The 13,930-nt window shown below is 41.6% G+C and overlaps 1 protein-coding gene across 2 annotated transcripts in view; it reads left to right on the top strand.

Moving 5' to 3' along the window:
- The first annotated feature begins 209 nt into the window (after window positions 1-209).
- The window catches only part of LOC135214462 (protein-cysteine N-palmitoyltransferase HHAT-like), a 134,530-nt gene continuing 120,809 nt past the window's right edge, over window positions 210-13,930 (top strand). Inside the window, exon 1 of one of the 2 annotated variants that reach the window (XM_064248801.1) lies at window positions 210-228. The gene's annotated coding sequence lies outside the window, so the exon portion shown is untranslated. Of the gene's footprint in view, window positions 229-1,005; window positions 1,362-13,930 lie in introns of those variants that run through there. The other variant, XM_064248798.1, reaches the window with a different exon arrangement.

Raw genomic sequence — 13,930 nt, 5'->3', positions numbered from 1 at the left:
GAGTAGGAAGGCCACAGTTAGTTAATTAGTATCCAGGGAATATGTGCAGGGACACTGCTGGGTTCACGGGGCTATTGAGACAATCTGTCTCTCAAGACGGAGTGAATCAGAACTGGAATGACGGCCGTGGCATTCGAACATGTAGCGTTGTGAGATGCTGCTTGCGTGGCTAATCCGTTCCTTGGAAGTTAATCTCCGTCTTCTTCCCCAAATATTTTTAGGCATAAGGTAGATAAGGGTAGTAAGTTACCTCTACCATTTACGTATACTTTAACAATGTGCAGGTGAACATACGTCATAATCCGCTATTAAACTCATTTTCATTCCTTCTGTTATACTTCTTGACGGAAAATTAGCTATCAAAGTCATGTTATTAGTCATTAATTGAAATGAACAGTAATAACTACTGAATTTGCTTCTATATCATATGTAAACTATTGTTTAACTACAAGACCTCAGGCTTTTGGGTACCATGAAGACTTCAAAAGTGGCTCGTACTCTTCATTCAGTATTTAAAATGAACTTCCATTATTACATATTATTTGTTTACAGACTTTACGCTAAGCAGTGTTTCATTTATTTCAATATGAATGTTTTCTGCAGATTTAAATATTCGTTTTGCACAGGACGCTAAACCGTATACCTACCTATTATTTGAATTAATAATATGGATGCTCTCTCTCTCTCTCTCTCTCTCTCTCTCTCTCTCTCTCTCTCTCTCTCTCTCTCTCTCTCTCTCTCTCTCTCTCTCTCTCTTCTTTAACATGTAAAATTTCAAACTGTTGTACAGCCAAAGAATATGAATGACGTGAATGAGATCATTTATAGTTCAGTGCTTGTTAGTTAACTAAAAAGAGCAAAATCTCATCTTAGCCTCGTTTCCTGCCTTGACTACGGCCATCCCACGATTATTTTTTATTGTTTAAGGAAAACTGGCCATTTAACCCCGTTCGCCACTCCCTTTTGCCGGAGAAAAAAGTTATCCAAGGCGAACTACTTGTTAGACCACGTCACTCATAGTTGTTGTTGTTTGTAAATGACACGTTATCTCAGAAAACAGAATATTCCACCATCCTGCTTAAGTTTGTGTTTCTGTGACAGTTTTATCAGGGTAGTATTTCTGTTGAAGTGTGTTGCAGATATAACTGTGTATTTCGTTTTGTATCGCAAAAATTTTCCATAACCATAAATTTTCACATTCATACCGAATTACAAATATGCTTATGAATCTGTACTAAACATTTTTATCCTTGTCGCTAATTTTTAAAGCGTAGAATTGTTAATCAAAACAAAACAAACTGTACGGATGTTCGATTTGAGTCGCCTCACCTTATTATTTGTGAACAAGTTGTCGACCTTAGGTAAGTTAACAGTAAATATTAGTGCAATTTCGTGGTTTTTTGACGTGTTTTTTAAGGATTATATTTGGATTCATTAGTATAAAGTCAACCTCTTGACTAATATAAGCTGTGGGCGGATAAGCGTAGGCTGTCCTAACCTGGTCATTGTTGAGGAACCAAGAACCCATCACAAACGGGGTACCTATTAGGTAGAATAGACCAAGGTACATAGAATTAGGGAGAGAGGTACAGTCACTTTGGTCGCTGGGGTAGTTGTGGGGTATTTCCGTAATAGGCCTGGAGGACAGGATGAGAGCGATCAAGGCAAGTACCTAGGGTAGAAAACCGCATGGTACAGGGGTGGACCATGTACGATCAACGTGTGCAACCCCAAAAAAAGTACATTATAGCGCGTCCTGACATCGGAGATGGGCATCAGTCGCGACTTCTTGTTGATGAGAAACGGAGCTAAAGACCTCTACTCTCCTTTCGAAGTAAGTATTTTCTCCAAAGTTAGAAATTAAGGCCAAATTTTAAGATTTAAGCAGAGGGTAGTGAAATGGTGGTACAAGGCAGTCCAAATCTCATCAAAACGCGTTCAACATTTTTACTTACAACTCGAAATATTTAGAAGATTGACGCCATCTCGATGTTTACGGAGTCGCTTGTGTCAATAAACTTCCCATTTCCTATGATAAATCTACACACCACTTGCACCCACAGACGCTGGGGCACTTTCATCACAACAATCGGAACACTGTCCCTAACCGGCTTGTTTGTTAGGGTAGAATATCACGACAGGCCAACCCTCATCACGGTGGACGGGTCTTATTCACTCGATATTTAATTGGTGAAACATGAATACAATTGCAACTCTAAGCATACCATTTAAAAGACTGAAGTTTTGTCAACATATTGTGATATATGAAAAGCCCCATATGAACTAAAATAAGCATGTGAGCTCTTCGTAAAATATTGTTTTTCAAGGCAGTTTTGAAATCCAATATGGCGGCTACGTTTTGCATGGACGGTTCTCATCAGTGACGGCCACCATCTTTCCCCAGCCTTCCCAGCACTCATTTGAACAATGTTAGCGTATGTATGTAACGTTTATTGATCTTACTCAAGATTGCAGTTGTAATCAGCACAATAAAACAACATTTTGTTGCCTATATTAGTGAAAGTATGGCAAACTTGTTAGTTCCCGAGGGTTATTTTGGTTTGAACTGAATTCATCTTCTTACCTTGGTAATCGGCGGTTTTTTGACTCCCTTACTGCCATCACAACTGAAACTCCACGGTGCTTATTTGATTGTTATTATACACATTTTGGTCTCAGTTCACTCCACATTGCACTTTAAACCCGTTGCTGTTCCTGGTTTCTAAGCGCGCGCGCCATACAATTACGAACAGCAGACGACGACAGACGACGAAACTGCAAAGTTTTTATTCCCTAAACTGTTTACTTTACTCGTTATTTAGTTTTAAATTTACTTTGTTATTTAAAAATTTTGATTTAATAATGTATATTATCCCTTTTTTTACAACCAAATTACCCCGAAAAATTACAGATATTTCTAAAGTAGATAAAATCAAATGTTTCTAACGTTTTCGTACATCTGGCTGCCGAAAACCATAGAGGAACGAATACGGAAAAGTGCAGAGGAACGACTGTTTTTTTTTTTTTTTGCTTTTTTGTTTTTGCTAGCACTTTTCATTGATTTCAGTCTTTATTAGTATTTTTAATTTCTTTAATAATCGTATGCCAGAAATAAATGTAACCTTTAATGTTTGCATGCTTTAATGTTTGCATGCTAAGAATGGCAAAATCATCGTTGCCACATTAGTGGAGGCTTCACACATACGCCGTTCCATTATTATAAACGTTTCCATGAATTCTAGTTGTCATAGTAATGCAATAATGATAAAATTGCTTTAATATTTATGTATATATACTTCCAATACATAGCCTAATTTCACCAATTTCAACGTTTTGTGTGTAGTCTATACCCAGTTTGGAGGGTCAACACATACCGAATGGCAACAGAGAGAGAGAGAGAGAAAGGAAGGCGGAGGAACGAAGAAGAAAAGGGATGGCGGTGGAGGGGGGGGGGGGGGGGGTTGGGGTTGGGGGAGAGGGTAGGTGGAGCTTTATACACGTGTTCGTATCCATTTCTGCATAATGGAGTTTTTGTCTCTTGGTACAAGGACAAGTGTCTTTATTCTTTACGATTAGTGATTCACGGTACCCTTATAAATTACGGCACTGGGTGTAATGCACTATAGCAAAATCTCGTTCTGTTACGAGTGTTCGTTACAGAAATAGGTATTGCCCAAAAACGTGCTTGCACTGTCTCTGAAACCATAGTAGACATGCTGCTTAGTTGTCAATCAAGTTTTTATAACCCAAGTATTTTTTTACAAGCTAGCTATTGAATAAATTGTATTTTTCTCAGTCAAAACATATGCCTCAATGCTAACTTTCCTCTTTTAACGACTTTCTGGTCATTGCAAATTCGGCCCCATAATTTCTTATGGTGCGAAAACAGACAGAGGCCCATGGACCGAAAACGATTGCGTCACACTACGGCGATAATCCAGCAGTAAAACATCTTCATATATCCAAAAAGTAAATAATAAAGATATATATGCGCATTACGATTATAACAATTACATGTATAGCTGATAACAATCTGCATGAATAACTGGTAAACTGTTCTGCAATGACAGTTGAGTATAGCAATTATTTACAATGGGTACGAAGTCAAGATGTCGTGACGTCATAATACAGAACTTAAAAGAACGTTCTATTCAGAAAAATAATTAGACTTAAATTTGAGTCAGAGTCGAGTTACTTTTTTCAATAACGAATATTTTCAAATAATCATCATAAAAATATGTAAAATATTGATGTTTTACTACTTATTTAAAAATTAGCTAAGAGCACGCTTCTCGTCATCTTCTACCAAAACAGCTGTTTACTCCTGGCTTGTTGTTGGTGAGAAATCGTGTTTCGATTGTTGTGATAAAAGTGCTCCAGCGTCTGTGGGTACAAGTGGTGTGCGGATTTATCACAGGAAATGGAAAGTTTGTTGACACAAGCGACTCCGTAAACATCGAGATGGCATCAATCTTCGAAACATTTTTAGTTGTAAGTAAAAATTTCTAAAGCGTTTTGGTGAGATTTCCACTGCCCGTGGGGACGCCCATTCTTTCAGTAACTCCCTCTGTTTAAAATCTTAAAATTTGGCCTTAATTTCTAACTTTGGAGAAAATACTTACTTCGAAAGGAGAGTAGAGGTCTTTAGCTCCGTTTCTCACCAACAACAAGTCGCGACTGAAGCCCATCTCGGGTGTCAGGACACGTTATAATGTACTTTTTCGGAGGGTGGCAAGCGTTGAATGTAGGTGGCCTGGTTGGCCTGCCGTGGTGATCTACCCTAGTAAACAACTGTTTTGGTAGAAGACGACGACGAAGCGTGCACTTGGATAATTTTTTAAATAAATAGTAAAACATAAATATTTTACATATTTATGATGATTAATTTGAAAATATTCGTTATTGAAAAAGTAACTCGATTCTGACTCAAATTTAAGTAATTATTTTTTGGAATTAGAACGTTCGTTTAAGTCCTGTATTATGACGTCACGACATCTTGGCTTTTGTACCTATTGTAAATAATTGCTTTTCTCAACTTTCTTGCAGAACAGTTTACCAGTTATTCATGCAGATTATCAGCTATTCATGTAATTGTTATAATCGTAATGCGCATATATATCTTTATTATTTACTTTTTGGATATATGATTGTTTTACTGCTGGATTATCGCCGTAGTGTGACGCAATCGTTTTCGGTCCCTGGGCCTTTGTTTTCGCACCTTAAGAAATTATGGGGCGGAATTTGCAATGACCAGAAAGTCATTAAAAGAGGAAAGTTAGCATTGAGGGGCATATGTTTTGATTGAGAAAAATACAAATTTATTCAATAGCTAACTTGTGAAAATTACTTGATTACAAAAAACTTGATTGACAACTAAGCAGCATACCTACTATGGGTTTTGGCGACAGTGCAAGCACGTTTTTAGGCAATACCTATTTCTGTAACAACGAACACTCTTATCAGAACGAGATTTTGCTATAGTGCATTACACCCAGTGCCGTAATTTATAAGGGTATCGTGAATCACTAATCGTAAAGAATAACGACACTTGTCCTTGTACCAAGAAACGAAAAACTCCATTATGCAGAAATGGATACGAACACGCGTAAAAAGCTCCACCTACCCTCTCCCCCCCCCCCCCCCCCCCCCCCCCCCCCCCCCCCCCCCCCCCCCCCCCCCCCCCCCACCCCCCCCCCCCCCCCCCCCCCCCCCCCTCCATCGCCACCCCTTTCCTTCTTCGTTCCTTTCTCTCTCTCTCTCTCTCTCTCTCTCTCTCTCTCTCTCTCTCTCTCTGTTGCCATTTGGTATGTGTTTGACCCTCCAAACTGGGTGATAAGACTACACACAAACGTTGAAATTGGTGAAATTAGGCTATGTATTGGAAGTATATACATAAATATTAAAGCAATTTTACCATTATTGCATTACTATGACAACTAGAATTCAGGAAACAGTTTATAATAATGAATCGGCGTATGTGTGAAGCCTCCACTAATGTGGCAACGATGATTTTGCCATTCTTAGCATGCAAACATTAAAGGTTACATTTATTTCTGGCATACGGTTATTAAAGAAATTCAAAATACTAATATAGACTGAAATCAATGAAAAGTGCTAGCAAAAACAAAAAAAAAAAAATATATAATCCACTTATCCGTATTCGTTCCACTATGGTTTTTGGCATCCAGATGTACGAAAACGTTAGAAACATTGGATTGTATCTACTTTAGAAATATCTGTAATTTTTCGGGGTAATTTGGTTGCAAAAAAGGGATAATATACTTGAATTAAATTAAAATTTTTAAATAACGAAGTAAAGTTGAACTAAATAACGAGTAAAGTAAACAATTTAGGGAATAAAACTTTGCAGTTTCGTCATCTGCTGCTCATAACTGTGTTTGTGGCGCTCGCTTAAGAACCAGGAACAGCAACTTGTTTAAAGTGCAATGTGGAGGGAATTGAGACCAAAATGTGTATAATAACAATCAAATAAGCACTGTGGAGTTTCAGTTGTGATGGCAGTAAGGATAAAAACCACCGATTACAAGGTAAAAATGAATTCAGTTCAAACCATGACCCCGGGAATAAAAAGTTTCATACTTTCAGTAATATAGGCAACAAAAATGTTGTTTTATTGTGCTGATTACAACTGCTATCTTGAGTAAGATCAATAAATATTACATATATACGCTAACTTTGTTCAAATGAGTGCTGGGAAGGCTGGGAAAGATGGTTGTCGTCACTGATCAGAACCTGTATATCCACACGGTAGCCGCCATATTGGATTTCAAAACTGCCTTGAAAACATATTTTTCGAAAAGAGTCACATGCTTATTTTAGTTCGTATGGGGCTTTCATATATCACATGTTGATGAAACTTCAATCTTTTGAATGGTATGCTTGGAGTTGTAATTGTATTCTTGTTTCACCATTTAAATATCGAGTGAATAAGACCTGTCCACCGTGATAAGGGTTGGTAGTCGCTGGTGTTTCCCCCTACTACCTTGGGAACAACATAAGCACCTAGGGTCGAAGGTAATGGGGAATAGGCTTGTAAGTGTCATATGTCCTTTTCACTCTGTTATCTTCTATACCTACGTTTGGTGTTCTTTTGAATTCATATAAATCACTGTTCACATACAAAATCGTGGGTAATTCTAAAGAACAGTTCCGCACGGACTGCAAGGAATGTAACTGCAAATACGACATCCATTAGGGATTGGGGCATCCGATGTATTTCGCCGTGTTTAGTACTGGCCTCTGGGTGTTATTTACAGTCTTTCGAATAAATATTACCTAAAATTCTTGTTCAGGAGGTAAAACCGCATAGAAAAACCGCAACTGCCATAGTCTAGGCCACTGCGGAATAGTAATATAGATCAGCCAAATTGTGGATTGATAATGTTTAGCTTTCTAATATATAATAGAAGCTTTAGATTATTATGGTTGACAGAACTTTAAAAATCGATTAGTATTTGACCTGATAGTTATTTACAAAGGCTTATTTATAATATATTATTTAATAAACTAAAATATACATAGATAACAGAAAACAGTGTCTGGCTTCATAATAGAAATGAAAAATACTTAACAAAAATGAAAAAAAATTCTTTTATAGAATTGCCACGGCATAATTTAGTTAATTTACGCATCTTTTTTTCTTTGCCTATTCGATACAATTTTGCCATTCAGAACTCTCATCCTAAAAGACATCCGAAATCTGACAAAAAACAAAAAAACAAAAAACTATCACTTTAAAAGGCAAGGATACACAATTTTCAATATGGCATGCCAAGTCCTATAATACTCCATTGCCTAGTTTGAGTGCGTTTTCTCCATTGTATGTTTTACCCCATAAGCATGCCTAGAGTTTTTTCTGTCATAAGGTACCCTTGAATTGAATGCATCAAACCAGGAGTGAGAAAGCTCTATAAAGTCCCTAGTGCTTTCCCTGACTTCCATGAAATCTAAAACTTTAGATGTTTTTCCAAAAGAAGCTGCACTGCTTTCCTGACATTCATACGTTGTGTACCTGTTACATTTATGCGTTACATTTATGCTGCAGGTCTCTCTTATATGCACATTCTTCAGAATGTTTACTTCATATGCGATGAGTAGCAGGGTTAAAGTTGTACTTTCTCTTACAACGATGAACCCATTTCTGTCTTGTTTCCTCATCACGAGGGTGTCAGAAAAAGAATACCTCCTTTTTTCTATTTGAATAACAACCAGACACGGCGCAGCTGTTTGGCATTATTTAAATAATAATTTAGATTGTATAAAAAATCAAAACTATGGTTCTATTCGAAGAATGTAAAACTAAACTAAATCACTGCAGAGACGACTGAAGTGACCTGTGATCTACATTTGAATGAAATAGTAGCTGAGTGACTTTTCGCCCTGACCTGACCTCCAGGAGGTGCGGCTCTTGGGAGGATAAGCTGCAACGCCCCACAAATGACTCTACCTGACCCATTCTATATACCTTGGAATAGACTAGCAGGGGAGCGTGAACAATAGGTACTCATACTAGGTAGATTAATGCAGAACCAGCATTTTTCGTTGGTTTGATGCTGTGGTAGTGTAATTTCACAACAAAACTTGATCCACAATTTCTCTATACCTAAATATACCTAGTAGGTGTATAAATAAAGGTATAAGCCATGACGGAAAGATAAACAACGGCTTATACCTTTATTTATGCATTTTCATACATTCAACTTCCCTGCCAGATATATACTTAGCTATAGACTCCGTCGTCCCCGACAGAAATTCAAATTTCGCGGCACACACTACAGGTAGGTCAGGTGATCCCGCCGCCTGCCGCTGGGTGGCAGGAATAGGAACTATTACCGTTTTAAGCCAGATTTTTCTGTCGCGGTACTAGTAACATCGTTTGCTAGTTCCTCCTGACTTGATTTTCGAATTTCATTATGCCGTTGATCTTTTGGACTGCTATTTGGTGACGTATTGGATCTTTGGTTTGGCATACGCTATTGTGGACTGTTTTTTGGATTTGGAATTGGAATTTCTCATAATGTCTGACGTGTTGATTTCGTTCAGAGTGTGTGTGAATGAGAATTGTTTTGTGAGACTACCGAAAGCTTCGGTGGATCCTCACACCACTTGTAAAAATTGTAGAGGTAATGTATGCTCGCAATTGAATACATGTGATGAGTGCAAGGAGGATTGATGAGAGGAATGGAAGTTGCTTGATTCCTACCTAAGAAAGTTGGAGAGAGATAGGGCTAGAAAAGCCTCTTCCAAAAGTGTAAGTAGGTCGGTCTCTAACGAGCCAGTTAGCGGACTATTGCCTATTGCTAACCCTATTGTTTCCTCCCATACAGCTTTACCTTCCCGATTATCGGACTCGGCAAGCTCAACATCTGAAATTGCGAGTCTGAAAGCTTCGCTTAAGCATATGGAACAAAAAATTAAAGAACTGGAAGGTAAGTGCAGTGAAAGTGTTCCCAGTGAAGTGGAGGGTGCGTCTGATCGGCTCTGTCTCGCTCCCAGGCCTAGACCTCTTTCAAGCTCCCAAGCCCAGTGGAGAAGAAATGGTCGAAAAAAAAAAAAAAGCCGCAGGGAAGGTTTCAGGAGAATCCCCACCGGTCAGGCGTCCCCTCGGCAGATCCCGTAGTTACGTCCCGGGCTGCCAAGGATAGTCGTTGGAAAGACGTCCTTAAACAGTGTTTTTCTTCGTCTGATTCCTCATCTAAAAAAGGATGGAGTTCAGATAGATTGTCGAGACCTTCGAAGAGATCTTGGAAGTCTCCTTCATTTTACTCAAGCCCTGAAGTATTTCTGGAAGAATATCCTCCGGAAAAGAGGAGGAAGGAGGTGTATTCAGAAGCTCCTTCTCCTGCATCGGCAATTGGAAAGAGGGACGTAGCTACGAAGATGTTGGAGGATTTGCAGAAACAGATATCTTCGCTAGTAGGAGTTCTTAAATCTGATCCTCCTAGAAGGAAGGATAGATTTCTCCCGATCAAAAGATCCCGTCCTTTAGAACTCTCTGAGAGCTCGGACGAGGCGCATGCCAGAAGCCTGGCGCCAGCCAGACGTCGGGCTACTGTCAAGCGCAAAACGCCGTCAAGGCGAGATGATATATATAGGAATATACCTGAACCTCCTACTAGAAGGAAAGCACGTGAGATGTCCGAATCGAGGAGTAAATTTGGAACTCCCGAAATCGGACGAACTCCTGAAATGAGGCGCAAATCGCCTGAAGCGAGGCACAAAGTGACTGAAGATCCTGGGACTCTTGTGGCGAGGCGAAAAGCGCCTGGAGCGCCTGAAATGAGGCGTAAAGCTCCTCAAGTAATGGAAATGAGGCGCAAGGCGCCTGAAAAGCCTGAAGTGGTTGAAAGGAAATATTTAACTCCTGGAGGGCCTAGAGCGCCTGAAAGGAAACGTAGAGCGCCTGGAGAGCCTGAAGCGCCTCAAAGGAAAAGCAAAGCGCCTAGAGAGCCTGAAGCGCCTGAAAGATGAAGCAAAGCGCCTAAAGAGCCTGAGGCGCCTGAAACGAGGCGCGAAGCGCCTGAAGAGCCTGAAGCGTCCGAATGGAGGCGCAAGGCGCCTGGAAAGCCTGAAGCTGCTGAAACAAGACTTAAAGCGCCTAGAGCGTCTGAAGGCAGGCGCAAGGATTTTTACAATCCAGAATACAATTCGGATGAGTTATTGGAGTTTGAAGCGGACTTGGAGGCTCCTCTTTGGGATTTTTCTTAAGATCAATTTTCTCCTGACAGGGTCTCTAGGTGTCGCACAGGCGATCGTAGCCCCTGTCGGGAAGGAATTGATCATGAAAAAAGGGAACAACATTTAAGGACTTCTCCTGGTAGGGACGAAAGGTGTCGCACAGGCGACCGTCGTCCTTCTCAGGAAGGCCTTAGGTTAAAAGAACAACATCGGCCTTCTCCTTGCAGGGACTCAAGGTGCCGCACAGGCGGCCGTAGCCCTTGTCAGGTTGCAGTCAGTGTTGCTACAAGCCCTTTACATTCCCGAGAGAGGAGTCCTCCGGTCGCACACTCTTCTCCGAATAAAACTCAACCGGAATTGGAGGATATCTCGGACTCTGAAGAAAACAAGGGGGCAGGTCTTACAGATTATAAGACATTAACAGCCCTCTTGTTAAAAGAATTTGGAGAGTCTCTGAGTCCTGCTGCCCCTCCTTCTCCTCGGTCTTTATTTTCGAGTACGAAGGCTGCGAAGTCTTCCTCTTTCTTGAAGATGCAACCGACCATTTCAATGAAGAGGGCTTTGCAGTCGGTCGGAAATTGGCTTAAAACCAAGGAGGAGGCGGGGAAGACTCTGTTTACCTGTCCCCCTTCCAGGCTATCAGGAAAGAGAGGGATTTGGTATAGCACAGGAGAATCTACGGGACTTTCTCTTCCCTCATCTGCTGAAGCGGACTTCTCGACCTTGGTGGATTCGGCAAGGAGACATGCACTTCCATCGGCCAAAACAAGCTGGACAATGTCTGAAATGGACCATCTCCTCAAGGGAATATTCCATGTCTTGGAAGTTTTTAACTTCCTAGATTGGTCCCTTGGGGCTTTGGCCAAGAAGACGCAAGACACTCAGTTTTTGGAACCAGAAGTCTTGCATAGTGTTTTAGCATGTATGGACAAGGCAGTGCAGGACGGATCGGCTGAAGTGGCATCCTTGTTCGGGGCAGGAGTATTAAAGAAGAGGTCTGTCTTTGGTTCATTTCTTACCAAAGCAGTCTCTCCAGTACAGAGGGCTTCTTTTTTATACGCCCCTCTGTCTAAACAGCTGTTTCCTTCTCAGTTGGTAAAGAACATTTCCCATACGCTTACTGAGAAGGCAACACAGGATTTGCTGGTACACTCTGCTAAGAAGCCTAGACCAGCTGCTTCTGTCTCGAAGAGGGAGCCAAGACCTGCCCAACAGCCCTTTCGAGGTAGAACTTTTAGCCGAGCCCCAAGGAAGAGAGGAGGAGAGAAAAGAGGAAGATCTTCCATCAGAGTTCCAAAGAAGAACGCTAAATGAGATTTCAGTCCTCCAATCACCAGTAGGGGCCAGACTTCTGGGATTCTCGGAAGCATGGGCTTCAATGAAAGCAGATTCTTGGTCCCTGCAAGTTCTAAGGAAAGGATACCTCATCCCCTTCAAGAAACAAGACCTCCATTGACGACGACACCGGAGGAGTGTCAGCGAAGATACAAAGACCCTGTAAAGAGAGGGATCCTTCTTGGGTTGGTGCAGCAAATGTTGGAGAAGGAGGCCATCGAGGTAGTACAGGATCCGCACTCCCGAGGTTTTTACAATCGCCTATTTTTGGTGCCGAAAGCCTCGGGGGGGGTGGAGGCCGGTCCTGGACGTAAGTGCATTGAATCGCTTCGTGGAGAAGACAAAGTTCTCCATGGAGACATCCAACTCGGTTCTCTCTGCCCTCCGTCCAGGAGATTGGATGGTCTCCCTCGACCTGCAAGATGCGTACTTTCACGTCCCCTGCATCATTCGTCGAAAAGAAATATCTTCGATTCACTGGTGCAGGAAGGATTTATCAGTTCAGGGCTTTGTGTTTCGGCCTCTCAACGGCTCCTCAGGTGTTTACAGCGTTGATGAGGAACGTAGCAAGATGGCTACATCTGAAGGGGGTGAGGATATCTCTTTACTTAGACGATTGGCTTATAAGAGCGCAGACAAAACAAAAGTGCTTAGAGGACTTGGAGATAGCTCTTCAATTGACCAGATCTCTCGGATTGCTCATAAACCTCGAGAAGTCTCACACAATCCCCAGTCAGACTATCGTCTATCTGGGGATTCAGATGGATTCTCAGGGTTTTCGAGCGTATCCATCCCAGGAAAGAATCTCGAAAGGGTTGGAAAAAATCTCTGTCTTCCTAGAGAAGGAACGAAGCTCAGCGAGGGAATGGCTCAGTCTTCTGGGCACTCTTTCCTCGCTGGAGCAGTTCATCTCTCTAGGGAGGCTGAATATGATGACCACTTGCAGTTCCGTCTAAGAAGGAGTTGGAAAACAGAAGAAAGGGAGATCTATTGGATACCTTTCCCATAGGAGAGAGTATCAAAAACCACTTACGATGGTGGGGGTTAGAACCACTGAGAAGAAACGAAGGAGTGTCCTTGTCCCTTCAGAACCCTCACCTAGTGTTGTTCTCAGACGCTTCGGACACGGGGTGGGGAGCAACACTAGGGACGAAGGAAGTGTCAGGCAGTTGGACAGAAGAATAGAAGGCCTGGCACATAAATGCAAAGGAACTCTTAGCAGTGTACTTGGCACTGCAGTTTTTCGAGAACGAAGTCAGAGGCGTGGTGGTCCAAGTCAACTCGGACAACACCACGGCTCTGGCTTATATAAGAAAACAAGGGGGGACACACTCTTTCTCCCTTTACCAACTAGCAAGGGATCTGTTGATATGGACAGAAGAAAGAGGGATTCGACTCCTGACGAGGTTCGTTCAAGGAGGAAAGAACATAAGAGCAGACAGATTGAGCAGGAAAAACCAGGTCCTTCCAACAGAGTGTACCCTTCATTCACAAGTCTGCCAGCAACTATGGTCTCTTTGGGGGAAGCCTCAAGTGGACCTGTTTGCAACATTCCTATCCAGAAGGATGTTGAACTTTTATTCGTTGGGGGACGATCCCAGAGCCCTATCCATAGATGCCATGCTCATGGATTGGAAGGGCAGACGCTTATGTGTTTCCCCCATTCAAGATGCTGGGGGAAGTAATGAGAAAGTTCGTGTCCTCGGAGGGAATGAGGATGACATTGATCGCTCCTTATTGGCCTGCAAGAGAATGGTTCACAGAGGTACAGGAATGGATAGTGGACTTCCCCAGATCTCTTCCCGAAAGGACAGATCTGCTCAAACAACCCCACTTCGAGATATCACAGAATATCCACGCTCTCGCTCTGACTGCCTTTCGACTATCGAAAGATTGG

Source organism: Macrobrachium nipponense, chromosome 45 (genome assembly GCF_015104395.2).
Source record: "Macrobrachium nipponense isolate FS-2020 chromosome 45, ASM1510439v2, whole genome shotgun sequence".
NCBI classification, from domain to species: Eukaryota; Metazoa; Arthropoda; class Malacostraca; order Decapoda; family Palaemonidae; genus Macrobrachium; species Macrobrachium nipponense.
Note: the sequence above shows the minus strand (reverse complement) of the source record. Positions and strands in the feature narration are given on the sequence as shown.